This window comes from Sorex fumeus, unplaced genomic scaffold (assembly GCF_029834395.1).
Source record: "Sorex fumeus unplaced genomic scaffold, SorFum_2.1 ptg000019l, whole genome shotgun sequence".
NCBI classification, from domain to species: domain Eukaryota; kingdom Metazoa; phylum Chordata; class Mammalia; order Eulipotyphla; family Soricidae; genus Sorex; species Sorex fumeus.
Genome location: NW_026606076.1, coordinates 16,021,217 through 16,046,978, shown reverse-complemented (window position 1 = coordinate 16,046,978; position 25,762 = coordinate 16,021,217). Strand labels below are relative to the sequence as shown.

General features: G+C 46.8%; 1 pseudogene; it reads left to right on the top strand.

Moving 5' to 3' along the window:
- Positions 1 to 7,152: 7,152 nt before the first annotated feature.
- Positions 7,153 to 7,271, top strand: LOC130022550 (uncharacterized; annotated as a pseudogene).
- The last annotated feature ends 18,491 nt before the right edge of the window (positions 7,272 to 25,762 follow it).

Sequence of the window (25,762 nt, the reverse complement as noted above, 5' to 3'; positions counted from 1 at the left end):
AAGCCCCGAGCATCGCCAGGTGAGTACCAACAAGAAAACCAGGAGAAGGAACTAGATAAACAGCTACTGAATCTCTGTCCTCACCAGGACAGTCAAAGCTACTGTTGGACACACAGTCACGGCCCGGCACAGGAAGCCCACATGGCAAGGTTGACCCCGCACTGCTCTCACCAATGGCCCACAGGTGCTGATAGGTCTCCAGCATCACGTCCTTGTAGAGCTTTCTTTGAGAGGCATCCAAGCACGTCCACTCCTCTGGGGTGAAGATCACAGCCACGTCGTGGAAGGTCACCATGTCCTGATCCGGCATACAAAGGGGACAGGAGTCAGGGTCTTTCCCCACCCTTTTCCCTGGGATGTGAGGTCAGGACCCCAGGGCCCTAGAGGGGCTCAGGGTCTGTCCCCTCGTGAGGAACCAGCTTCCACCTGAACTCCTGACAGACTGGTCCCAACTTCTTTCTAAGACAACTGCATATATGAAAATGTGAGAAACGCTCTACTAGAAGGTTCCTGAGGGTGGTGGTCTAGCTCCTGACTCCAGGGAATTCCACCACTGTTCCTATCAGCACTTCAGAGAGTAACAACCGAGCACACAATCAGTGGGCCCCAAATGAGTGACCCTGCTTTCAGCTCAAAACACTAAACATACACCCCCTGCATCCCACAGCCCATGTTCTAGGGAGAAGGGGACACTCAATGTCAGCCAACGAGTTAAAGATGTGCATGCACATATGAGGCTGTAGGAATATGATCATGGTTCAGGGCCACCCCAAATGCCTCTCAAAGAGCTCAGACAGCCCCGGAGACCAACAGCTCAGACAGCCAACAGCTCAGACAGCCCCGGAGATCCTTTGCTCTGTCTCCCTGGGACCAGCACATGCCCATAACTGCAAACAGAGCAGCAAATGAATGATGGACTGTGTGATAGAGCAGAAGAAGCTCTACAGAGCGAGAAGGACAAAATAATGGAAACGCATATCCTGGGGCCTGAGTTACTGTAGCTGCCAGAGCACAAACAGGGCCAGCACACCCGTGAACCCATGATGCACATCAGGTGGAAATTCGCAGCACAGAGCCAAGAGGAAGCCCTGAGCATCTCCCCTGTGGCACAAAAATAAAAAAAAATATGAAAAGAAACAAATCAGCATGACTGTGTAACAGGAGAGTGGGGTGGGGATAGTGGGTACGGCTGGTGATACCTGCCATCCCATAGGGTCCTCTATGCACTGCCAGGTGCAATGCCAGAGTGCAGAGCCAAGAGTATAATCCCCAGAATCACTGCGTGTGTCTCCGAAAACAAAACAAAATACCCAGACACCAGCCTTTGATGCCCAGCACCCCATATGGTCCCCGTGACATGTCAGGAGTCATCTCTGAGCATCAGTAATCTTTGAGATGTTGTGATACAAAAGCCAAATACAATGAAACTAACAGATGGACTGGGAAGCCTGTAGCTCCTGTCACTGAATCAACTCATTTTGTCACTCCTACCTGGGGTTTGTGTGTTCGACGGCATCTCACCATCTTCTCCTGCCTCTGATTTTCCCGAGGATCAGAACTGAAGGGGAAGTCAGAATTGTGAGCACTGGACAGGAGCAAAACCCCCAAGTTCTGATCAGTCACATCCTCGTGCACTGGCTCAAAGACCTGCCTGGGAGACACTGCCTAATGCTTCAGTCTCCCCAGGAGAAGAAAAATGGGTTGGCATCTGTGTTGCCTTTCATGACACAAGTTCTGGGCTTGGCTAAAAGAGAGAAAATTCGGGCCTGCCTTGGTCTGGGGACTCCTCCCGGATCCCACAGAAGGTGCTCACAGGCCCAGCCAGGAAGGCCTCTGAGGCCAGGAAATCCCGTGCATCAGTGTCATCTTCTGGCCCCATGAGAGAGCCACAGTTTGGGCTATGATTGCCTAGGGGAGCCCCTCTCTTCTTAAAAAAATTTTTAAAAATCAGGGGCTGGAGTGGTCGAACAGTGGGTAGGGCGATTTGGTTTGCAAGTGGTAGACTTGGGTTTGATTCCCAGCATCCCATATGGTCCCCTGAGCACCACAGGAGTAATTCTTGAGAAAGAACCAGGAGTAACCCCTTGCATCGCCGGGTATGAGCCAAAAAGCAAATAAAAATTTTTAAAAAAATTTCTACAGGGGCGGGAGCAATAGCACAGTGGGAAGGGTGTTTGCCTTGCACGCAGCCAACCCAGATTCAATTCCAGCATCCCACATGGTCCCCCAAGCACCGCAAGGAGTGCTTCCTGAGTACAGAGCCAGTAGTAACCCCTGAGCATCGGCTGGGTGAGACCCAAAAACCAAAAAAATAAAAACTTTGTACATACATAGACTTTTACCAGCAGTACACAAACACACGAACACACACACCCTTTACCCACAGTACTCACCTCGATAGGCAGGTATCTGGGAAGGACTTTGCAACTTGATGTAAAGAGGCAGATATTCCTATTCCAACATATAGTAAACCTGTTAGGATGCTTGCGTTGCTGGCACAAATCAATCCTCTGCATCCCCACGGGCCCCAGAGCACTGCCAGGAATAATATCTGAGGCCAGAGCCAGAGAAAGCCCTCAGGGTATCTCCGGGAATGCAGAACCCCCATTCCACACGCCAAACGTAGCCCCAAAAGGAAATTATCATTGGCAAACCCCGGCCACCTGCAGATCCACCATCCTGGCCTGACCAACGACTCCAGCCGATGAAAAAGCTGGACGGCAACAGGGTCTCAAGCCTTTGGAGGGGGCTGCAGCTGTGCCCCTCAAAGTGAATCTGGAGATACTGCAGCAGCGAAACTGGGGCAAGGACCCAACATGGGTCAGCTCGGAGGGTTCAGACGCACAAGACCCCGTCCTCAGCAGGTCCTGCACACCAAGGCCCGCAGTCTCTGCGCTCAGCCCTGCGACAACCCGCGGTTGCTCCAACGCGGAGCTGAAGGTGACTGTGGCCACAGCGGTCCCCCTGGATCACGCACTAACACCCGCGACCCCTGCATCCCATTACAGCCCCCGATGAACCTCCCAAATCTCCGTGCCCCCCCAAAAGACTCCAACATACCTCAGGAACCGCCTGGATATCGGGGAACACAAGAAAAACAAGCGCAAGAGGCCCCTAGAGCTGGCGCGGTCCCGCAGGCTCACAGTGTGGACTTGGGGAGGCACGGCTGCTCCCCGGAAGTCACCCCCATCCTGCAGCAAGACAAAATCGGCCTTCAGAGTCCCGCTTCCTCGCTGGGGCCCCACTTTGTCATTTACTCACGTGAACAAGGACTCTCTGACCCAGTTTCCAGGAAGATAAGCACCAGGAAGGCCCCACTGTGATGTCATTTTCGGTGCTGCAGGCAGCCTTAAAGTGCCAGACTCGAGTTGAGTAGAAAACCTTTTTCCCCACCCAGGTGAGCTGAAGCGATAGCACAGCGGGTAGGGTGTTCGGCGTTACAAGCGGCCAACATGGCCGACCCGAGTTCGATTCCTCCGCCCCTCTCAGAGAGCCCGGCAAGCTACCGAGAGTATTGGATATGCCAGACACAGTAACAACAAATTCTCCAATGGAGACGTTACTGGGCCCGCTCAAGCAAATCGACGATCAACGGGAGGGACTTTACGTTTACCTTAGGTGAATCCGTGGCGGGAGCGGATGGATTCCCATAAAGGGGTGGAGAGGCACCTGCTGGAGTAGCTGGTCAGAGTGGGAGCTCTGGTAAGAAGAAGTCCCCTGATGCTTTACTGGTCAGTCAAGTGTGGAGTCAATGCTCTCATACACAAGGCCATCAGGAAAACTGCAACAGGGTTGATCCAGGTAAAACAGGCAAGTAGGGAGTGGGTGGGGCACAGGACAGTGAGTTTCTCAGGGATGTAACAAATCAAGATGGGGTTGAAGCAGTGACTGGGAAGCCAGCGCTGGAGAGGAACTGGAACAACCCAGACAGAGATCAGCCACCTGAGAGCTGGACAGATACGAGAACAGGAAGAAAGGCTGCTAAGGACATCTGAGAGCAATTTACACGTTAATGCTCTACCTCTGACAACACAGGAGCAATGGAAAGTCACTGGCAAGGAACGTTCGATGGGGAGGCTTCAGAAATATATTTTCAACCCAGAGTATGGACCAGGAGTGACAAGTACAGTGGGTTAGCACTTGCACTGAACTTGGTCAACTTGAGTTCCATCCCTAGCATCCCAAATGGTTGCCTGAGCACCACCAGAAGTGTCAGGTGTGCTTCCAAAATCAAAAATGTTACTGAAAGAGTATAAGGACCCATTTTAGAATGGAGGTATATACTGAAATTACAATTAGCAAACTTTCCTGGTAAAAAGGTGTTACTTAGCCTTTTCAACAACCTAAATGATTTATAGTATCATATGACTACTAGATTATTGGGATTTTTACTACTTCCCAAAACAAAAAGGTTCAGGCTTTTTTCCCCCCTGTAATATTAGTGAAGTGAGAAGTGCTGTTCTATACCTTTTTATTTTTGGGTCACAACTGGCAATGCCCAGGGATTACTCCTGGTTCATGCAGTCAGGGGTTACTCCTGGCGGTGCTTAGGGGGCCATATGGGATGCTGGGAATTGAACCCGAGTTGACCACGTGCATGTACTCCTATGGGTACATGCTTTTATAAAAGAAAAGGGGATAAAAAATTACACTTGGGGCCATAGTGACAGTACAGTGGGCAGGGCGTTTGACTTGCACACAGCTGACCTTGGTTTGGTCCCTGGCATCCCATGTGGTTCCCCGAGCACTGCCAGGAGTGATTCCTGAGTACAGAGGCTGAGTGCAGAGTCAGGAATAAGCCCTAAGCATTGCCAGTGTGACCCAAAAAGCGGAGGAAAAAAATGCATTATCCAAAATGAAAGTTAAAAGTCCATAATTTTGCTCAGAGCCTCCAAGTCCTTCCTTTTCTCCTAACAGCCTCTTGTTCAAAGGACTCAAGAATGTTCATATATAAGAACTTCCAATTAAGGAGTAGGAGAGAATACGCCAGACTGAAGCAGATACTGGTCAAATGAAAGCCAGAGGGCCTTCCCTGGTACCCCTTACCCACTGGTCCCCTGAGGAGGACACAGACGTCAAGCACTGTCAGGCGTGGTTCCAAATCTCATCTCATCTGCTCCCCATACAGTGAGATAGACCCAGAGAGAGGAGCTCAGAGGTCTGAGCACGTGCTTTACTTTTGGGGGACATGGCATGGCTCCCCCTGCAACCCAGACACACGAACACTGAGGAGGGAAAGTCTCTGACTATCTCCAAGTTTGTAGCAAACGGGGGGTGGGGGGGAAAGACAGAAGAAATACCCCAACACCCAAAAAGAAGTTCAAAGAATGCTTGTGTGCCAAAACAAATTCTGGAGTGGGAGGGTTGCGCTCATACGTACTGATGCTCAGTGGACCCTATGGTGTGTCAGGAATAACCCTGGTCACTGCAAGAAAGACAAATGCCCTCCTGACTATACTACTGACCAGCCCCTAAGAGTAAGACATTTAAAACCTATTGCAGCTGTTCCCCGGAAAACCCCTTTCTGCAAGTACTCACAACAACAGCAGGGTACAACCCTGGTCTGGGAGAGATGGACGGTGATGGATGCTTGGAATCTTGACAGGTGAGGAAGAAATTCCTTTTTCTGAGGAAATATAATCATATAGGGTTAAAACAGATAGTAAGTTGATAGGGTACTTTTTCTTTCAAGCAGCTTAGCCGGGGTCAATATGTAACAGTACCTACGCTCACCCACCCCAGCACTTTTAAAAGTGATGCCTGAGCTCAGAAACAAGAGTAACTCCTGAGCCCTGAGTGATGCTGTGGCCCAAAAAACTACAATAAAAAGATTATAAAGGAATTGGAGAGATTGTATAGCAGGTGAGGTGCCTGTCTTCCAATCAGCCAAACCAAGTTTGAATCCTGGCATCCTATATGGTTCCCTGAGCCTAGTCAGGAATGATCCTTGAGTGCAGATGGAGGAGAAGTAACTGAGTCTTGCAGTTTTACACCTCCAGATTAAATAATTAATTCATTTAAATGAATAAAAGGGTGTGACCAAGACTGATCCGAAATTGCATTACTAGGGGGTTTAGGGCACACTATAGAAGTCTCTGAGCTACTTCCTACTGAGATTGCACATTTGGCTGCAAGACCCACTATGACATGGCACAACCTGATGCACCCCTCTGGACCCACCCCTCAACACTGAGATGTATTAAAGCTCTACATCTTGGGGGGTGAGTGATAGCATAGACAAATGAGCATTTGTTTTGAAGGCAGCCAACCTGGGTTGAATTCTGGGCATCCCTCATGGTTCCTGTCACCACTAGGAGTGCTTGCTGAACGGAGAGCCATGAGAAACCAACGTGCATCGCTGGGTGTGACCCAAAAAGCAAAATTTAAAAAGAAAAGAAAAAGTAAAGAGAAGCTCCCACCTCCCTGTGCTACCAAAACCCACAGAATGCACAAGGAACAAGTGAAAATCCAAGGCTCTGCTTATGCTTCTGAGCCCCAAGCACATACATATGCACTGCCCCTCCCCCCACCCACCCCATCACTGGCCCCCGTCTCTGGGTTCACTCCAGGCTGGTGCGGGATGCCGGGATCGAACCCAGCAGGTCGGATTCCCCCCCCCCCCCTTATGCATCTTTCTAAATAAATTCTCCTTAGTAACAACGACCTTGTTGCCCTCAAAATCTATTTAAAAGCAAGATAAAGCTTTCGGCAGCAGCTCTTGGTGTGTCCCGGGTGAGGGGCCGCCACCCCGGGCCACCGCCACGGAGCGACCCCGCCGCCCACAAGGCGGAGATCGTGAATGTTCAGGCGCTCAGAGCGACCACTCTGGCGACCGGCGGGAAACTGACCTTCCCGGACCCCCGCCCTGGGTGCCCCCTCACCTGCTCCTCACCTTCCGCACGGAAACCGGCCCGCCAGCACTTCCGCCCCGACTTCCAAGAGTTCCAAGGCGCGCAAGAAAGAGGATCCCGATTCTTTGACGTCATCATCAGTGCGACCAGAGCCTTAAAGGGCCAGGCTTCAAATATTCCTGAGCAGGTACTTGCCTGGTCGGGCCCTCCCGTTGATCGTCGATTTGCTCGAGCGGGCCCAGTAACGTCTCCAATATGGCCGCTTGTAAGGCGAACGCCCTACCCGCTGTGCTATCGCTCCAACTACGGCCATACCACCCTGAACGCGCCCGATCTCGTCTGATCTCAGAAGCTAAGCAGGGTCGGGCCTGGTTAGTAGTTGGATGGGAGACCGCCTGGGAATACCGGGTGCTGTGCCTGGTCAGAAAGGTTTATTTTTCCCCGTTTCTGGAATAGGATCAAGTGATCAGAACATCTGATGTTTGCCAGGTCTGGGATAGATGGAGAGTGACGGACTGGACAGATAGCATGTCGATCAGAAGTCTTTGTTTTGACGAAGGAACTAAAATTCACAAAGATACTTTACGAACAACCACCCAGACCATCTCTCTGAGTCCCCAAGTTCATTTTTATCACACTGAAAGTCCAGGTCTTGAGTAGCTTCAACTGTTTATTTTCACAATTATAGAAGAGAGCCAGAAACTAAGTGAATCACATGGCTCAGAAAGGGATCAGGGGTAGCACAGAAGGGGACTCAGGGACTGTTGATGACTGGGAAGACATTTGTGTACGCAAAAATTCCTGTGTCTGTATTTGTGAGTGTTCAGAGCAAAGGATGCTCTCCAGTTATTCCTCGAGAGTTATACGCAGCAACTCTTCAAACAGTGCTCAAAATCTACATAGAAGTGATTCTAAATGGATCAGGCAAATGAACAGAAAGTCCCTTAACTGCTGTGCAGCTAAATAGTCTTTTAATATTTTAGTACTTGATGATTGAATAAGCTATAATTCTTCAAAATTTGAACCAGTGAGCAAGAATAACTGTACAGTAGTTGTGCAGGAGAAAGCCTCTTTTTCAGACATGTTGATCTATTGATCTATTGTTTGGCTATGATGATTTGGTGCTTGTTACATTAAGAATATGAAATTTATTTAGTTTACAAGTTTACTTTTCAGCGGAGTTATTCCATAAACCTACTCAATTTCTTGTAACCATTCCACTAGAGTGCCAGATCATCACAGAGTTCAAATAGGCTAGGGTCCCCCCAAAGTGAGATGGTAAAGATCAATAGCTGATTTTTTTGGTGTGTATTTGCTTTTCTTTGTTTCGGTAACTATGCTTGCCTCCCTATGCTTATATAAATTTACGGGGTACCAGGATGTAAGTCTGGTGAATTTAATTTTGTGGGTGCTTATGAAAAGGACAGGGGCATCAGGATGTGCTTTTTTCTAACCAACCAACTGTGCTTCTCTTGGGAGGCTGCTGCTTTGGCTAGCAGAACAGCCTGCAAGCTGGTGTGAACAAACACTCCAAATTTTGGAGTTCATTTGAGATTTGATGGTGTGGGGACCCAACATCCTAAGTCCCTGGGATGTCTGTGAAGGGCCTTCAAATGACCTGTTAGTGCTGGCAATCTTCTCTCTGGTTCCGAGAGTCAGCTCTGGGATGGTGTAGAAGGCTGGACGCAGCACAACCTCCCCTATCTTCAACTTCCCATATCTTCCCACTACCACACTGCCCTCCCATTGTTCATCGATTTGCTCAAGCAGGACCAATAATGTCTCCATCGTGCGACTTGTTGTTACTGCGTTTGGCATATCTAATACGACATGGGGAGCTTGCCAGGCTAGGCTGTGGGGGCGAGATACTCTCAGTAGCTTGCCAGACATTCTGAGAGGGGCGGAGGAATCAAACTCGGAGCAGCCTCAAGGGCCACGTGCAAGGCAAACGCCCAACCCACTGTGCTATTGCTCCAGCCCAACTACTACACCATTCTGTTGGAAATATAGTTCTAAAAATTTTAGGTTTAACATTGGTAGGTCCTACCTACCTTGCCACAGGGAGCTTAGGTTTACCACAGTGTACCTTAGGCACTCCCATTCTTCTGTGTTTCTCTGTAACTTCCTTCTCTGTGATTTGCTTTCCCAACTGACCTGTCACCTTTCTCTCCTACTCAGACTCTGTTAATTTGTAAGGTCTAAATCCTCAGAAATCTGAGTGAAAAACTGCTTTTCTTTTCTCCTTTGCATAGTTAATTTAGAGCAATGTCCTTTTTGTATACACATAGGAAGATAGTTCATACTCTGTAACTTGGGAGTTAATTGACTCCAAATAATGCTTCATACCTGGGTATCTGCTTTCTTATCCTAAGCCTCATAGCACCTCAAAGACAGTGTCACAATCAGGGAGTGGATGAACCCAGGGCTAGCTGTGAGTTACCCTGTCATCGAAATGGGCTAGAACAAAGCGTTATATAAGTTAAGAGCATGGTCATGAATAAATTTTGTCATGATCCAAAAGTAACAACTAGATTGTTACTATTCTAGGTACCACTTGTGATTGCTTTCAATAGAAGAAAAAATTAAAGTACTTTATTGATATGAAAAATTATAGAATTTTTTTCAGTTTCACTACCCAGTAAGGATAAGTGTCTTTTACTCCCAGGGTAAGACTCTGGATTTCCTCCTTGCAGTGTCCAGAGATCACAGATGTAATGGCAGGAAGAGAGCCCGGATCCCACACCTCTCAAGTCACATGCTTGCTCCACTGAGCTATCCTGCTGGGTATAATGATATTCATTTTTGAATGTGTGAATCTTCCCAGCTCACGCATATTCAGTGACCCTATTCCCAAGTCAGATTGCAGCAATGCCAAATCCTGATGCTGTAGTTTGATTTCTGAAATAAATCACAGCAAGTCAGGTAAGAATTAGTCGAATGACCCCTGGATGAACAGGTCGAGAAGGTGGATGACATCTCTGTGGTTCTCACAGTCCAAACAGGCCCAGAGTAAAGGGAAGATCCATTGGGAATATCGCTGGGAGGAGCATGGCAATCACAACTAGCCTTTTAGCTTTTCTATTTGACTAGACCCAGGGATATCTGGTTTCATATAGCATACTGCTAGTCAAACCCAGTGCAAGGCAAGCACCCTCCCCACTATACTATGACTTCAGCACAAACCAGCTTTATTATGGGCTCACTCAATGATTTTCTAACATAAAAGCGAAAGAATATTTCATAGTGGGCCTTAGAATATTCCATAGTGTAGACCAATGGCGTCTGTTCGCTCTAGGAACATGAAGAGTCTCAAACCTATCATTCATGATCTTGATGAAGAAGTCTGACCATCTGGTAGGTGGGCGGCCACGAGTTCTTTTGAAATCCCGTGGAATCCATTAGGTAACAGCTTTAGTCCAGTGGTCGTCTCTAAATCTCATTACGTGACCAGCCCATCTGATTTTTGACACCTTGGCATATGAGACATCATCCCTGATTCTTGATCATCTACAGAGGTCAGAACTCAGGAATCTTTCTCTCATTTGAGTGAAACGTGATATTCCAAGCATAGCTCTTTTAATTCCTCTTTGGGATACCAGAATAGCGTTCTCATCCTGTTTGCCTAGGGCCCAGGTCTCTGAGGCGTATGTTAATGCAGGAAGAAGAGTGGAATCAAAGAGATGTTCCTGGATCCAGAGAATCTTTGTCCTCTTAGCTATTTCTTCGACGCACTTGAAGGAGTTCTAAGCCGCTCTCTTCCTCCTGCGCAGCTCTGGGACCAGGTCATTTGTCACGTTGACTTCTTGACCTAGGTACACACACCTGTTGCATTCAAAGATGGACATTCTGTTGAGAGCGAATGGGGCATCCGGAACGAGGCTGTTTCTCATAAGCACTGTTTTCATAAGATTCAGCTGTATTCCGACCTTTCCACACTCACGGTCGAAGTTTGCCAGCATTTTTACTGCTTGGCTAATGTTTGCTGTAATTTAAACAATATCATCAGCAAAGTGGAGGTAGTGTAGTTGCCGACCATCTATCTTCACTCCTATTCCTTCACATTCCAGTTGTCGCATGATGTTCTCGAGGGTGGCACTGAAGAGTTTCAGTGAAATAGTATCACCCTGCCAAACCCCTCTCTTGACATCAATGATTACTTCTTTGTAGAATGGTGAGATCCTGGTAGTGAAACCGTAATACAGCTCACATAGGATCTTGATGTATTGAGTTTGAATGCCCTGATTGGCTAGGGCTTCAATGACTGCTTCCATTTCAACAGAATCAAAGGCCTTCTTTAAATCAATGAACCTTAGATAGAGCGGCATCTTGAACTCCCGGAAAACCTCAATGAGCTTGGTTATCATTTGGATATGGTCGATGGTGCTGAATCCTTTGCAGAACCCGGCTTGTTTGCAAGGTTGTTCGTCATCTAGTGTTCTGCCAATCCTATTCAGGATGACTCGAGTGAACAACTTGTAGATGACAGACAATAGGCAGATCAGGCTATAGTTACCAATATCATGAATGTTTCCCCTTCTTGTACAGTAGTACAGTCCTGCTGGTTTTCCATTGGGACAGAACCTTGCATACACATAGGTAGCATGTGAAGAGCCGAGCCAGTGTACTGATGAGTACTGACGGCAGGTTCGTCAGGTGTTCAGGTCTGACTTTGTCTGGGAGAGTTGCTGTTCGTTTCTTTACTGACGAAATGGCGTGTCAGATTTCGGAAGGGAGAACATTGGGAACGACATATTCATCCTGTGAAATTTGGTATGTCAGCAGGTGGACATGGCTATCGAAGAGATTTGAGTAGAAGTTATGGATAATCTTCCCCATTGCCCTTCTGGAATATGTGATATATCCATCAGGACGTCAGAGGGCAGTCATCTTGGTCTTGTAGTTGGTGAAGGACAGGCAGGCTTTATGAATGCTTTTCCCGGCTTCTGCCGCATCTACCAGCACTTCTGCTCATCTCTCTCTGAGGTCTTCCTTGATCGCATCTCTGTACTGCTTTGCGAGCTTCGACATTCGCTTATGGTTGCCTGAGGCATGCGCCAAACCATATTGGCGAATTAGCTCAAGAGTTTTCGAGGACAGGCTTTTTTTGTGGCTATCTCTCTCTTGGCATTCCTCGCACAATCATGGAGGTGCTGAACCAGTGATCATATTCCTCATCAATGTTGTCAACAATGGCATCTTTTCATGTTGCCGCAATAGTGCCAAAGAGCTCCCAGTTGGTTATCGTTCTGGGAGTTCTCTTCTTAAACTCCGCAGCCCTTTCTCCCTGCTGTGTGAATTAGAATTTTGCATGAAGGAGATGGTGGTCCAATCCTGTTTGGAATTTTGGGACAATAGCCACATTGGTCAGGCAAAACCGTTACAACCCCCACAGAACAAGATAAGCGGAACTCTGAGAACTTGGACACCAGGCTAAATGTACCCGGGGACAGAGATTCTCTGTTTGATCCCACCAACCACAGGTGACGAAGGAATTAAAATCAGGACCCCCACCCTACCCTGCCCTGTCTGCTTCCACCAACCACCAGACACCCAGGGATTGGATTGCACACAGAAGACCCACTCTACCCCTAGTGGTGCCAGATAAATACCTCACTGGCAGACCTCCACTATCTCCACTACCGCCACTATCCAGCCACCGCCACGCTCCAGGACGCTTTCCGGATCATGCGGCCATGCGACACATCATAAGACACTAAATGCCCATCTTCCAGAATTTCCGTACCATATTTGATAAGGTTCAAATATGGATTGATCCATGGGAACACCTACAAGGGTGATTAGAGGCTGCCCCAAAAGCCTCTATCCCTCTCGGAGAGCCTGGCAAGCTACCGAGAGTATTCCGCCCGCACAGCAGAGCCTCGCAAGCTATCCGTTCTGTATTCGATATGTCAAAACCAGTAATTACAAAGGGTCTTATTCCTGTGACCCTGAAGGCATCACTAATATGTCAGCATTGAGACGGATGAGAAAGGAGAGGCCGATAAAATCTCAAGGCCGAACTAGGCTGCCACAACGAAGGAAGACAAAAATGATTGTCTGTACTTTCAATGCACATGTGTTAGCAACAGATACATCCATCGAGGACCTGATGGTACAAGCGCGAAAGATCAAGTACAGCATCATTGGTCTGACCGAGACAAGAAGGCACCAATATAATCACGCCGTTTTCGACACTGGAGAAGAATTGTTCCTCGGAAAATGCGATAAAAGTGTGGAAAGAGAAGTAAAATTATTTGGTTTGTTTTGAGTTGCACACAGCAATATATAGGGTTTATTCATGGTGCTGGGCTGAGGAAATACTCCTGGCCATGCCTGGGGACCATATTGGATGTCAAGGATGTAACCAGCAGTGATTCCTGAGTGCAGAACCTGGAGTCACCATGTGCATCACCAGCTGGACCCCAAAATGAAACAAATCAAAAAAATTAAGTTGGACTCATAAAAAATAAGGCCCACAACTGGGGAGATACTCCAGCAAATTGGGGCTCGCTTGTAACCTACATATTTAGCATACTGAGTCCCGTCCATTCCTCCAGGGTGAAGCTCACAGCCACATCGAGGATGGTTACCAAGTCCTGAAACGACATACACAGGGAACAGGAGTGAGGCAATCCCATCCCATACTATGGTGTAGGGCCTGACCACAGCTCCCTAAGGCATAAGACAGAAAAGTGGGAAGAATGAAGAATTGCCTGATTGTTGATGTACAATGATTCTCGGCAACATTATGGTTGATGTCTGCCATAAAACCCTCCAAAATAGGGCCTCAGGGCCAAGCCAGAACCTGAGCAACGACTGAGACAATGTTGAACCTTACCAGTCCAGAGTGAGAGGTGGTTATGTATGTATGTATGCATGTATTTAATTTACTAAAGAGAAAAATCCCCAACTGCTAATAAAATTTTAGGATTAAAATTGATGAGCAAACAAACTTGCAATATCAATAAATGTAGAAAATGCTGCCATCCCTTATGGTTCCTCGAGCACTGGCAGATGGAAATCCTTCGTACAGAACCAGAAAAAACCTGAGAATCCCTGGGTATTGCCCCTCCCCTTCAACATCTTTCAAAAAAAAAACAAACAAATAAGTCTAATGGTGTTGGACCCCTGGTACTCCATATGTTCAGTCCCCCAGTCCTGTCAGGACTGACCTTTGAGCACCATTCATGTGGCCCATTCAAATTAACAGAAAAAAAAACAGAACAGTGGCTTCAAACAGAGAAATGATCAATCAGGCCATGAGCCAGATGCCCCGTCGCCTTCCTGAAACAGAGTCTATTGGCCTGGGAAGGTTGTGCTACATGTCACTGCACTGCGTCATCTTCTCACTCTCCTGCCTGAAGATGTTGTGGCAGAGGCCAGATCACCATCCCCTGCCTGTTTTTCCTGTGGACCAATAGGAGGCTCCGTGCAAGGACCTTAGTCATGGGCAACAGAGAGGAGCAAAACCAGCCCTTGCCCCCACCTGACCAGAAGTCCCTGCATTGGAGCCAGAAAGGTAGTGACCAGCCGGATGTTTGGACATTGGCTCACAGAACCATCCATGGGGAGACACTGCCTGATGTTCCTATCTTTCAGGGGACAGAGAAGTCGGCTGTGACCCGGCTGCCTGTCTGGACAAGAGCAGTTCAGGTCTGCAGGGGAGGAATCCGCAGTGCTGCCTGAGCCCCGGGACTCTACCATGTTAGCAACACAGGAAGGTCCCTAAGGTCAGAGACTAACTCTGAGGCCAGGAGCTCCCTCGCAGAAGCAGCCCCTGCATGCCCCAGTGACCACAGCATGGTTATTGGCTCTGCTGTGGGAGTAGCCACAGGGACTCAGGGTGAACAACCTTCAGCTGCCCTCTTGCAGAGTGGATGGGACATGGGCCTAGGCACTCGCTTTCAGGGACCAAGGTTACTTCTGGGCTCCTGTAGGCCCCAGAATGCCCCAGCTCTGACCCTCTGGACCTGGACCCATCCTGGTCGTGATTTACTCTAATCAACCAATCAGCACATGAGCCTCATCCAGCACTTGATCCTATTTTGCAAGAATCAATCTGAAAACCAAGTAAACAGTGTGTTGTGTCACAAAACTATTCAAATAACCACGGTGTTTACTATGAACCATGATGTTACGTGTGTCTAACAAATGGAATTTCTAGAGTGAGTCTACTTTTAAATCATCAATATTATATCTTGGGGCCTGGAATGGTAATACTACGGGTAAGACATTCATCTTGCACTTGGCTGACCCAGGTTCAATATAATAGAACATATATGGGACCCTGACCCTTATAGGAAATGGTCCCTGAGTTCAGAGGCAGGAATAAGCCAAGCACAATGAAGGGTGTTTACCAAAAACAACTTCAAAATCAACTTCAAAAGGTAACGCTAATGAATCAAAACAACAACAATGAAAATTACTCAAGTGTGAATTCTGAGGTGCGCACACCAGGTCGATGTAAAGAATAGTGAGTTGGTAGGTCACATGGTAACACGTTGGGTGTTCTTCTCTCCAAAGAAATAAAGACACATGGACCAAAACAACTGATGGCCAATGGATAGTGCATAGTCACCCTTTAATTCAGAACCAAGTAGCATACTTAGAGAACATCTGAGGACATCTGAGGTACAGAACTGCACGTATTGTGATTCTCCATTGACAGAGGTCAAGCGTTTCAACAGAGACAATACTTTGGAGGAATTAACTCAAGGACAAATAGAAAGACCTGGGTTGGCTGCTTGCAAGAAAAGTACCCTACTTTTTGTACTATTGCTCTGGCCCTTTCTAAGTGAATTATACACATCAGGAATCACCCTGAACAAAGCTTACCCAACAACACCCCCTCCCCGGAAATCAACTATTTTTCTTAAACAAGGAAAACGAAACTTTACCCCCAGTACTCACAACATCTGGGGTTCGTCTGGTCAGGGAAAGATTACATGTGTGGGGTGCTTTGCAAGTGGACCTTAAGATGGAGAAATTCTTGACCTAGGGAAAAAACACAAAAGCTGGGACCAGAGACAGTAAGTGGGCAGGGAACTTGCTTTGCATGCAGCCAACCGAGATCAATTCCCGCATCCCTTATGGTCCCCGAGTACCAGGAGAAGGAACTCCCAACTACAGAGCCGAAAGTGAACCCTGATCACCTCCAGATGTGGTACATGAGCCGAACAGAAATAATAATAATGAAAAAGTTTCATTTGCAAACCTCATGCTCCTGTAAGGACAAAGACACGTAGTGGCCCCACCCCATCAGGGCAGTCAAACAAAGGACAGAGGACAACTGGGTCTTCTGCTGCAGTGGGGCTGGGACTCTTCCCTTCTAAGTGAATCTGAAGGTGGCACACTAAAGATTCCAGGGCCAAAGGCTTCGGACAGGGCCAAGAAGAGTCAGGTGCTGGCAGGTTCAGGAGGGCTAAACCCCACCCTTTGCAGGTCCTGCAGCCCCAGGCACACCGGCCTTTGACCCTTCCAGGAACTGGAGGAGGTCCTGGCCAAGGGGAACCCCCAGGATCACTTGTTCACAACTGCGACCCATGTGCCTGGCACAGCCCACACTGCACCATCCAAAGCCGCTGGGTCCCCTGAAAGCTTTCGCCTTACCTCGCAACAGGAACCGCCTGTACATCCAGAACAGTGGAAAACAAGCGCGGAAGCAACCCCCAAGTTGGCGCAGCCCCACCACTCACAGTGCCAAGATGTGGGGCGCTCACCTGAGGCCACTTGCGTTCTGCCACAAAATCGGCCTCACAGTTTCCCTGTCATGCCAGGCGCCAGTTCCTCCTCTACCCAGGAGAACAAATGGCGGCCAGAGCCAGGCAACCACACCTAGCACAGGAAGGATTTCTGAATGGTCCGTCTATGACATCATTTCTGCTTCTGCCAGGAGCATTAAAGAGCCATGGTCCAGATGCAGAGACCATCTGTGCCCACCCAGGTGAATTCGTGCTGCAAGGGGGATGAACTGGATAAAGAAGTGGAGAGGCAGCTGCTAGAGTGTTCGCTCATACAGTGGGGGCCTTGGGATAAGGGGAGGACTCCTGATACTGCACTGGTCAGTAAAACATTGAAACAATGCTCTCACACACAGTTCATCAGTAAAAACACATGTGGGTTGATTCAAGGTCAAACAGGCAGGTTAGTGCAAGGCACCAGACATTGAGTTGTGTGAGGAAGTAATCAGGATGAGGTGAAGGCAGTGGAAATGGCAGCCTTCTATGATCCTCAGATTCCTCTATGGAGCACAGAAAATTTCCTAGAGGCCCAGCCAGGTGCCTCAGGAGTTCCTGAGTACCAGCACCCCCTGCAGGCAGGCAGCAGTGCTGCCCCTGGGAACTACAGTCTGGAATGTGGCTCTGCCATTGGGAAAGACTGGGATGTAGGGTAGACAAACCTTCAGCCACTCTCTTGCAGGGTGATCAATGACATGTGCCTGTGCACTCTGTCCATGGGAACAAGGTCACTTCTGGGTCCAGATGAGCCTGAGGCACAGCCATGCTCTGTCTCACTGAACCTCGGCCCATCTGAGTCCTGATTTACTCTAATCCTGCATAAGCACATTTGTGTGAGTCTCATCCTATGATCTCTCCTGTTGTTCAGGAATATATTTGAAAATGGTGCAATCACCCAGGTTTATAGAAAATAAATCCAAATAACCAAGGCATGTATTTACTAAGGACCATACTACAAACTGTGCTTGACATTTGGAAGTTCTCAAGACTACTTATACTGTAAACATTCTATTTTGGGGGTGGAGTGGTCTTACATTCAGCTGACCCAAGTATGATACTTGGCCACCCTGGGCCCTGGCTGCAGTGATCCCTGAGTTGAGTCAGAAGTAAGGGCAAAGCACTACAGGCAGTGGCCAAAACTACAGCAACAACAGGACAACTCTAAGGAAGCAAAGCAAACAAATAAACAAAAATCATGTGCAAAGACAAACTAGTGAGGAACATTTAAATACTAAAAGAGTGGGTTCTGAAATCTCTGTTTTCTGGCATTTCCATAGTTTCCCAGAATCTTTATTATTCTCTTTTCTTACAATCACATGTTTCCTGTGTGTAAAAGTGTGTATGTGTTGCTTTTTTCTTTGAGACAGAACAAGCATTGTTCAGGGGGTATTCCTAACTCTACACTCAGTGTTTCACTCCTGAAAGCTATGGGGATCACTAGGATATAGGGGAACAAACCCAAGTTGACTGTGTGCAACACAAGTCTTTGCTGTACTTTTGGTTCGCCCCTTCCTACATAAATTTCTTCCAAAACTACCAGAAGTCCTGTACAAAGTCCCCCCCACACACATACAAAAATAAACAAGTATCTTCCTTCAAAAAAAAAGGAAAAATTAAAAAAAAAATTCTTTACCCTCAGTATTTATCCCAATAGCTACGGGTCACCTGCTCAGGAAGAGATGAAGAGTGGATGGTGCTTTGCAATTTGACATGAGGGAGATGAAACTCGTGATCTGAAAAAAAAAACCCACCAATATTGTGGTTGGACAGACAATGAAGTCTGTAGGGGACTTGCCTTGACAGCGAACCTATGTCCCGCAGCAACACCAGCAGAATCATACTTGAGCCCAGAGCCAGAGGAAGCCCTGAGCATCTCAGGGGAAGTCCCCTCCCCCAGACCCCCCAAGAACCCCCAAAACAAAAAATAGCCCCAAGAAAAATGATCACTGGCAAACCCCAGTCACCTACAGGTCCACTGCTCCCGAATGTTACGGACCAACATGACGGCAATGAAAATGATGAACAGCAAGGCAACCCTTGCCATCTGGGGAGGGGAAGTGAGGGGGGGTTGTGGCTCTGCCCTTCAATCTGGAGATTCTACAGCTATGAGATTAGGGCCAAGGCTTCAACATGGGACTGCCAGGAGGGTCAGGACAGCCAAGCCCCCCACCCTTTGCAGGTCCCTCACCCCCGTGCTCAGCCCCAAGCTCAGCCCCTCCCCCCACCCGCCCACCTGCCGCTGCCCCATCATGGAGCTAGAGACCATCGTGGCCTCAGCAGCCCCCCCGGGACCATGTACTCACGCCCACAACAGTTGTGCCACAGTACAGCCCCCAACGTGCCCCCCCAAAACTCCGCATCCCCTAAAGCCTCCGCCATGCCTCAGGAACACCTGGAAGTCGAAGAACAAGTGAGAAACCAGCGCAAAAGGGCCCCCTACGCTAGCGCGTCGCTCACAGTGCAGAGACAGAGAGTCGCCCCCGTCCTGCCCCAAAATCAGCCTTAAAGACCTGCTTCCAGCCAGTTCCAGCCCGTTCTTCACCTACATAACAATAGTGGGACTGACTGAAACATCTCTGTCAGCAAGAACACAGGTACCCAGAAGGCCCTGTCTGTGACATCACTTCTGTTTCCACCTGCACCCTTAAAGGGCCAGGCTCCAGGTGAGGAGAGATCCTTTCGGGACACCCAGTTGATCCTGTGCTGCACGAGGCAGGGCTCACAAAAAGGAGGAGGAGGCAACTGCTGGGGAGGCCAGTAATACCATGGGACTCTAGGGAGTAAGAAGTACCCTGATCCTGCACTGGTCAGTCAAACATTGAACCAATGCCCTCACGCACATGTCCATCAAGAAAAATGAAGCAGGTTGCTCCACTAACTGGCACGTAGGTAGCAGGTGGGGACAGTGAGTTTCTCAGGGAAGTAATAATCCAGATGGGAGTGAAAACTGACTCTGAAGCCAGCCCTGGAGAGGAACAGAACAACCCTGAGAGCAGCTACCAGAGAGTTGGAGAGAAACTGGAACAGGTGAAAAAGACTGCTAAGAGTATCTAGAACACTATAGATTCAACGCTCTACACTCTGACAACACGCAAGCAGTGGACACCTACCTACAAGGAACTTTCCATGTGGAGGCTTCAGAAACATACGTGTTTTTTTTTATTTATTTTTTTTCTTTTTTTTATTAGTGAAAAACCATGAGGTACAGTTATAGGCTTACAAATTTTGTGCTTGGGTTTCAGTTATACAATGATCAAGTCCCCATCCCTCCACCAGTGCCCGTCATCCATCCCCATGGGTCCCAGCATCCCCCCACCCTCATCCCCCCCCCCGTCCCATCCTGCCTCTGTGGCAGGGTATTCCCCCTTGTTCTCTCTCTCTTCTTTTGGGTACTGTGTTTTGCAAGAGAGGCTTTGAGTGGCAATCATGTTTGGTCTATCGACTACTTTTAGCATGCTTCTCCCACCCTGGGAGGGTCCTCACAACACCCTTCATTTGGTACTCTCTTCTCTATCTGAGCTTCCTTTTCACCTAGAGCCTGTGGCTGGCCTTCCATTAATGGAGCAAAATTCCTGGTACTAATCTCAGCCATTCCTGTGTGTCACTCTCCCTTTTTGTTGCTTTATGTTCCCCAGATGAATGCAATCTTTCTGTGTCTATCCCGCTCTTTCTGACTCATTTCGCTTAACATGATACTTTCCATGTAGTACCACTTGTATGTAAATTTCATAACTTCATCTTTTCTAACAGCTACATAGAACTCCATTGTGTAAATGTACCAAAGTTTCTTTAACCAGTCATCTGTTCTTGGGCACTCAGGTTTTTTCCAGATTCTGGCTATTGTAAAGAGTGCTGCAATGAACAAACAATTGCAGATGTCACTTCGACTATACCTTTTTGCCTCTCTGGGATATATTCCCAGGAGTGCTATAGCTGGGTCAAATGGCAGATCAAATTCTAATTTTTTGAGAGTCGTCCATACTGTTTTCCAAAAGGGTTGGACCAGCCGGCATTCCCACCAGCAGTGAAGGAGGGTCCCTTTCTCGCCACATCCGCGCCAGCACCGGTTGCTTTTGTTCTTGTGGATGTGGGCCAGTCTCTGTGGTGTGAAATGATATCTCATTGTGGTTTTGATCTGCATCTCTCTGATGATTAGTGATGTAGAGCATTTTCTCATGTGCCTTTTTGCCATTCGAATTTCTTCTTTGCGAAAGTTTCTGTTCATTTCCTCACCCCATTTTTTGATGGGGTTGGGTGATTTCTTCTTGTGGAGTTTAACCAGTACCTTGTATATCCTTGATATCAACCCCTTGTCGGATGTGTACTTGGTGAATATCCTTTCCCATTCTGTAGGCTGTCTTTGTATTTTGGTCACTGTTTCTTTTGAGGTGCAGAAGCTTCTTAGTTTAAGATAGTCCCATTTGTCTATCTCTGTTTTCACTTGCTCGGCCAGTGGCGTGACATCTTTGAAGATACCATTAGCTTCAATATCATGGAGAGTTTTGCCGACTTTGTCTTCAATAAACATTATGGGTTCTGGTCTGATGTTGAGGTCATAAATCCATTTTGATCTTACTTTTGTGCATGGTGTTAGGCAGAGATCTGAGCCCACTTTTTTGCATGTAGCCATCCAATTTTGCCAGCACAGTTTGTTGAAGAGGCTTTCCCTGCTCCATTTCACTTTTCTTGCCCCCTTATCAAAAATTAGATGATTATATGTTTGGGAGGAAATGTCAGTATATTCAACTCTGTTCCATTGGTCTGCAGCTCTGCTTTTGTTCCAGTACCATGTTGTTTTAATTATTACTGCCTTGTAGTAGAGTTTGAAGTTAGGGAGGTTGATTCCTCCCATTTTCTTTTTCCCAAGAATTGCTTTAGCTATTCGTGGGGGCTTATTGTTCCATATAAATTTCAGGAGTGTTTGCTCCATTTCTTTGAAGAATGTCATGGGTATCCTTATAGGGATTGCATTGAATTTGTACAGTGCTTTGGGAAGTATTGCCATTTTGATGATGTTGATTCTCCCCATCCATGAACAGGGGATATTTTTCCATTTCCTCGTGTCCTCTTTTATTTCCTGAAGTAGCGTTTTGTAGTTTTCCTTGTACAGGTCCTTTACTTCCTTAGTTAAGCTGATTCCTAGATACTTGATTTTCTGGGGCACAATTGTGAATGGGATTGTTTTCTTGATGTCACTTGCTTCTCTTTCACTATTTGCGTATAGGAATGCCATGGATTTTTGGGTATTGATTTTATAGCCTGCCACTTTACTATACAAGCCTATTGTTTCTAGGAGTTTCTTGGTAGAGGTTTTAGGGTTCTTTAAGTATAGTATCATGTCATCTGCGAATAGTGAGAGCTTAATTTCTTCTTTCCCTATCTGGATGCCCTTAATATCTTTTTCTTGCCTAATCGCTATTACAAGTACTTCCAGTACTATATTGAACAGTAGTGGAGAGAGTGGGCATCCTTGTCTCGTCCCTGACCTTAGGGGGAAGGGTCTCAGTTTTTCCCCATTGAGGATGATGTTTGCTGTAGGTTTGTGGTAGATGGCTTTAACTATATTGAGGAAAGTCCCCTCTATCCCCATTTTGGCAAGGGTTTTCATCATGAATGGGTGCTGGATCTTGTCAAAAGCTTTCTCTGCGTCTATTGATATGATCATATGATTTTTATCTTTTCTTTTGTTGATATGATGGATTATGTTGATTGATTTCCGAATGTTGAACCATCCTTGCATCCCTGGGATGAATCCCACTTGGTCATGATGTATGATCTTTTTGATGAGTTGTTGTGTTCTATTGGCTAGTATTTTGTTGAGAATCTTCGCATCCGTGTTCATCAGGGATATTGGCCTGTAGTTTTCTTTTCTTGTGGTGTCTTTGTTTCCTTTTGGTATTAGAGAGATATGGGCTTCATAGAAGCTGTTTGGGAGAGTTTCTGTTTTTTCAATTTCCTGGAAAAGCTTGAGAAGAATTGGCAATAGGTCCTCTTTAAATGTTTGGAAAAATTCGCTGGTAAATCCGTCTGGGCCTGGGCTTTTATTTTTGGGAAGACTTTTGATTACAGTTTCAATTTCCTTGATGTGAATGGGTCTATTCAGGTACTCTATATCTTCTTGATTCAGCTTTGGGAGATGGTAGAGATCCAGGAATTTATCCATTTCTTCTAGGTTCTCGTGTTTCGTGGCATAGAGACTTTCAAAGTAGTCTCTGATGATCTCTTGAATTTCTTTAGTTTCTGTTGTGATATCCCCATTCTTATTTCTGATTCGATTTATTAGGGTTCTCTCTCTCTGTTTCTTTGTGAGTGTTGCTAGTGGTTTATCTATCTTATTTATTTTCTCAAAGAACCAGCTCTTGGTTTCATTGATCTTTCGGATTGTTTCTTTGTTTTCCATGTCGTTGATTTCTGCTCTAAGTTTTATGATCTCTTTCCTTCTGCCTGATTTAGGCTCTTTCTGTTGATCCTTTTCTAAGGTCTTGAGCTGTGAGGTCAAATTGTTTATGTGCATCGTTTCTATCGACTTAAGATAGGCTTGCAGAGCTATAAATTTTCCCCTTAATACAACTTTCGCTGCATCCCATAAGTTCTGGTAGTTTGTGTCTTCATTCTCATTTGTTTCCAGGTATCTTTTGAATTCATCCTTGACTTCGTTCCTGACCCACTCATTGTTCAGCATCAAGTTGTTTAATTTCCAGGTGTTTGATTTGGTTCTCCGTGTCTGTGTGTGATTCACTTCTATCCTCAGTGCATCATGGTCTGAAAAGATGGCTGATACTATTTCTATCTTCTTGATTCTGTTGAGGTATGTTTTGTGTCCTAGCACATGGTCTATTTTGGAAAATGTTCCGTGCGCACTGGAGAAGAATGTGTATTCTTTCTTTTGGGGGTGTAAAGCCCTGTATAAGTCCATAAGCCCTTTCTCTTCTATTACTTCTTTCAAAGTCAATAATTCCTTGCTGGGTTTTGTTCGTGTTGATCTATCCAGAGGTGATAAGGCGATGTTGAAGTCTCCAAGTACTATTGTGTTGGTAGTGATGTCCTCCTTAAAATCTGTTAGCAGTTGTTTTAAATATTTAGCTGTTCCCTCATTAGGTGCGTATACATTTAAGAGTGTGATTTCTTCCTGTTGTACGTATCCCTTGATGAAGAGAAAATAGCCTTCACTGTCCCTTCTAATCTTTTTCAAGGTGAAATTAATGTTGTCAGATACTAGTATGGCCACCCCAGCTTTTTTGAGGGAGCTGTTTGCTTGCAGGATTGTATTCCATCCTTTGACTTTGAGTCTGTGTTTGCTCTGGCTGTTGAGGTGAGTTTCTTGTAGGCAGCAGAATGTTGGGTTCTGTCTCTGTATCCATTTTGCCACTCTGTGTCTCTTAACTGGTGAATTTAGACCGTTGACATTGAGAGAGAGAATGGTTATGGGGTTTTGTGTCATGTTTCTGTGCGGGTGTGTTGTGGTTGTAGGGTTTGTCTTTTCTTATAGTAGCCCCTTTAGGCCTTGCTTTAGGTTTGGTTTTGAGTCTATGAAGTTCCTGAGCTGCTGTTTATCTATAAAATAATGTACTGTTCCTTCGATTTTGAGGGAGAGTTTAGCCGGGTAGAGTATTCTTGGGGAAGCATTCATTTCCATGAGTTTTTTGACTATATCTCGCCACTGCCTTCGGGCTTGTAGGGTTTCCTCTGAAAGGTCTGCTGTGAATCTAAGGGATGCTCCTTTGTATGTGATTTCCTTCTTTGCTCTTGCTGCTTGCAGTATTGTGTCTCTATCGGCAGTATCGATCATTCTAAGTATGATATGTCTTGGAGTGTTTTTGTTGGGGTCTCTTTTAGCTGGCACCCTTTGGGCTCCTTGAACCTGAATGGCTGCATTGTGCAGCTCTGGGAAGTTTTCAGCAATGATTTGTTTGACGGTGTTTTTTTCGTTGGGATTGTTTCCCTGAGGTTCAGGTAGTCCCATGATTCTAATATTGTTCCTCTTGGAATCATCTGCTAGGACTCTGATTCTCTGTAGAGCCATTTTGAGGTTCCTTGCCAGTGTTTGTTGTTGCGTGTTGGCTTGTTGCAGCTGATCTTCCAGCTCACTGATTCTCTCTTCAGCTGCGGTCATTCTATTTTTAAGAGAAGAAACTGAATTTCTCATTTCATCTATGGAATCTTTTAATCGTGACATTTCTGCCCTCATTTCTTCTCGTAATTTGTCGATTTTTTCTGTGGTGTTACTGGCTGTCTGTCTGACTGTTTCATTGAGTTGATTGAACATCTTGATGACTTCGTACCTGAATTCTATGTCAGAGAGGTCCCTTAGGTGAGCTGTATTGACAGAATGGTCTAGATTGTTTTCGTTGTTCTCCCCTTGTGTTGGAGATTTTCTTTGTTTCTTCATATTGCTGAGTAGGTTGGGTTACTAGATTCCTTGGGTACTAGGTTCCTTAGTGTAGGAAAACAACCTGCGGCCGCTGGAAATTAAGCCACGCCCACTTTTGAGGCCACACCCACTTTGAGGAGGCCACACCTCTACAGAACCCTGGGTTTGGGATGAGATGGGCGCCGCCGTCAGGTCAGGAGTGAAGAGGGCAGGGCAGACGCTCAAAACTGCTTCTCTTCAGGCATCACGGGGGACACCTGGGGTCCTGCAGGGAAAGATGGAGGTCCCAGGGTCGCGAGCCGGCAGCTGTTCTGACCTCATCATGTGGGTCTCAGTGGTTCCTGTTGTTGAATTGAAGGCTTAGGTTTTTCTATGTCAATGGCCGTTATTAGGAGGATCTGAGCGATACTTTAACTGTTGATATCCCCAAAACATCACCAGTACCTCATGGTATTTCACATGCACTTGCTGGCCTTCTGCTCTCTGGCGTGGACCCTGCTCGCCGCCGCCGCCGCCACCTTCGAGTCCGGACTCGGCTTGGCCGACTCCGAAACATACGTTTTCAACTGCAAAGTATGGATCAGGTGGGAACAGTACATTGTACTGGACTTGGTCAACTTGATCTTCATCCCTGGCATCCCAAATATTGAGTAAGAGTAACCCCTACGTTGTGCAAGGTGTGGCCTCCAAATAAAAAATATTATCTGAAAAATGAAACCTAGCATAAGGACCAATCCCAGAATAAAGCTATACACAGAGTTCACTTAATCACTTCACTTAACTTCCCATTAGTCGTCGATTTG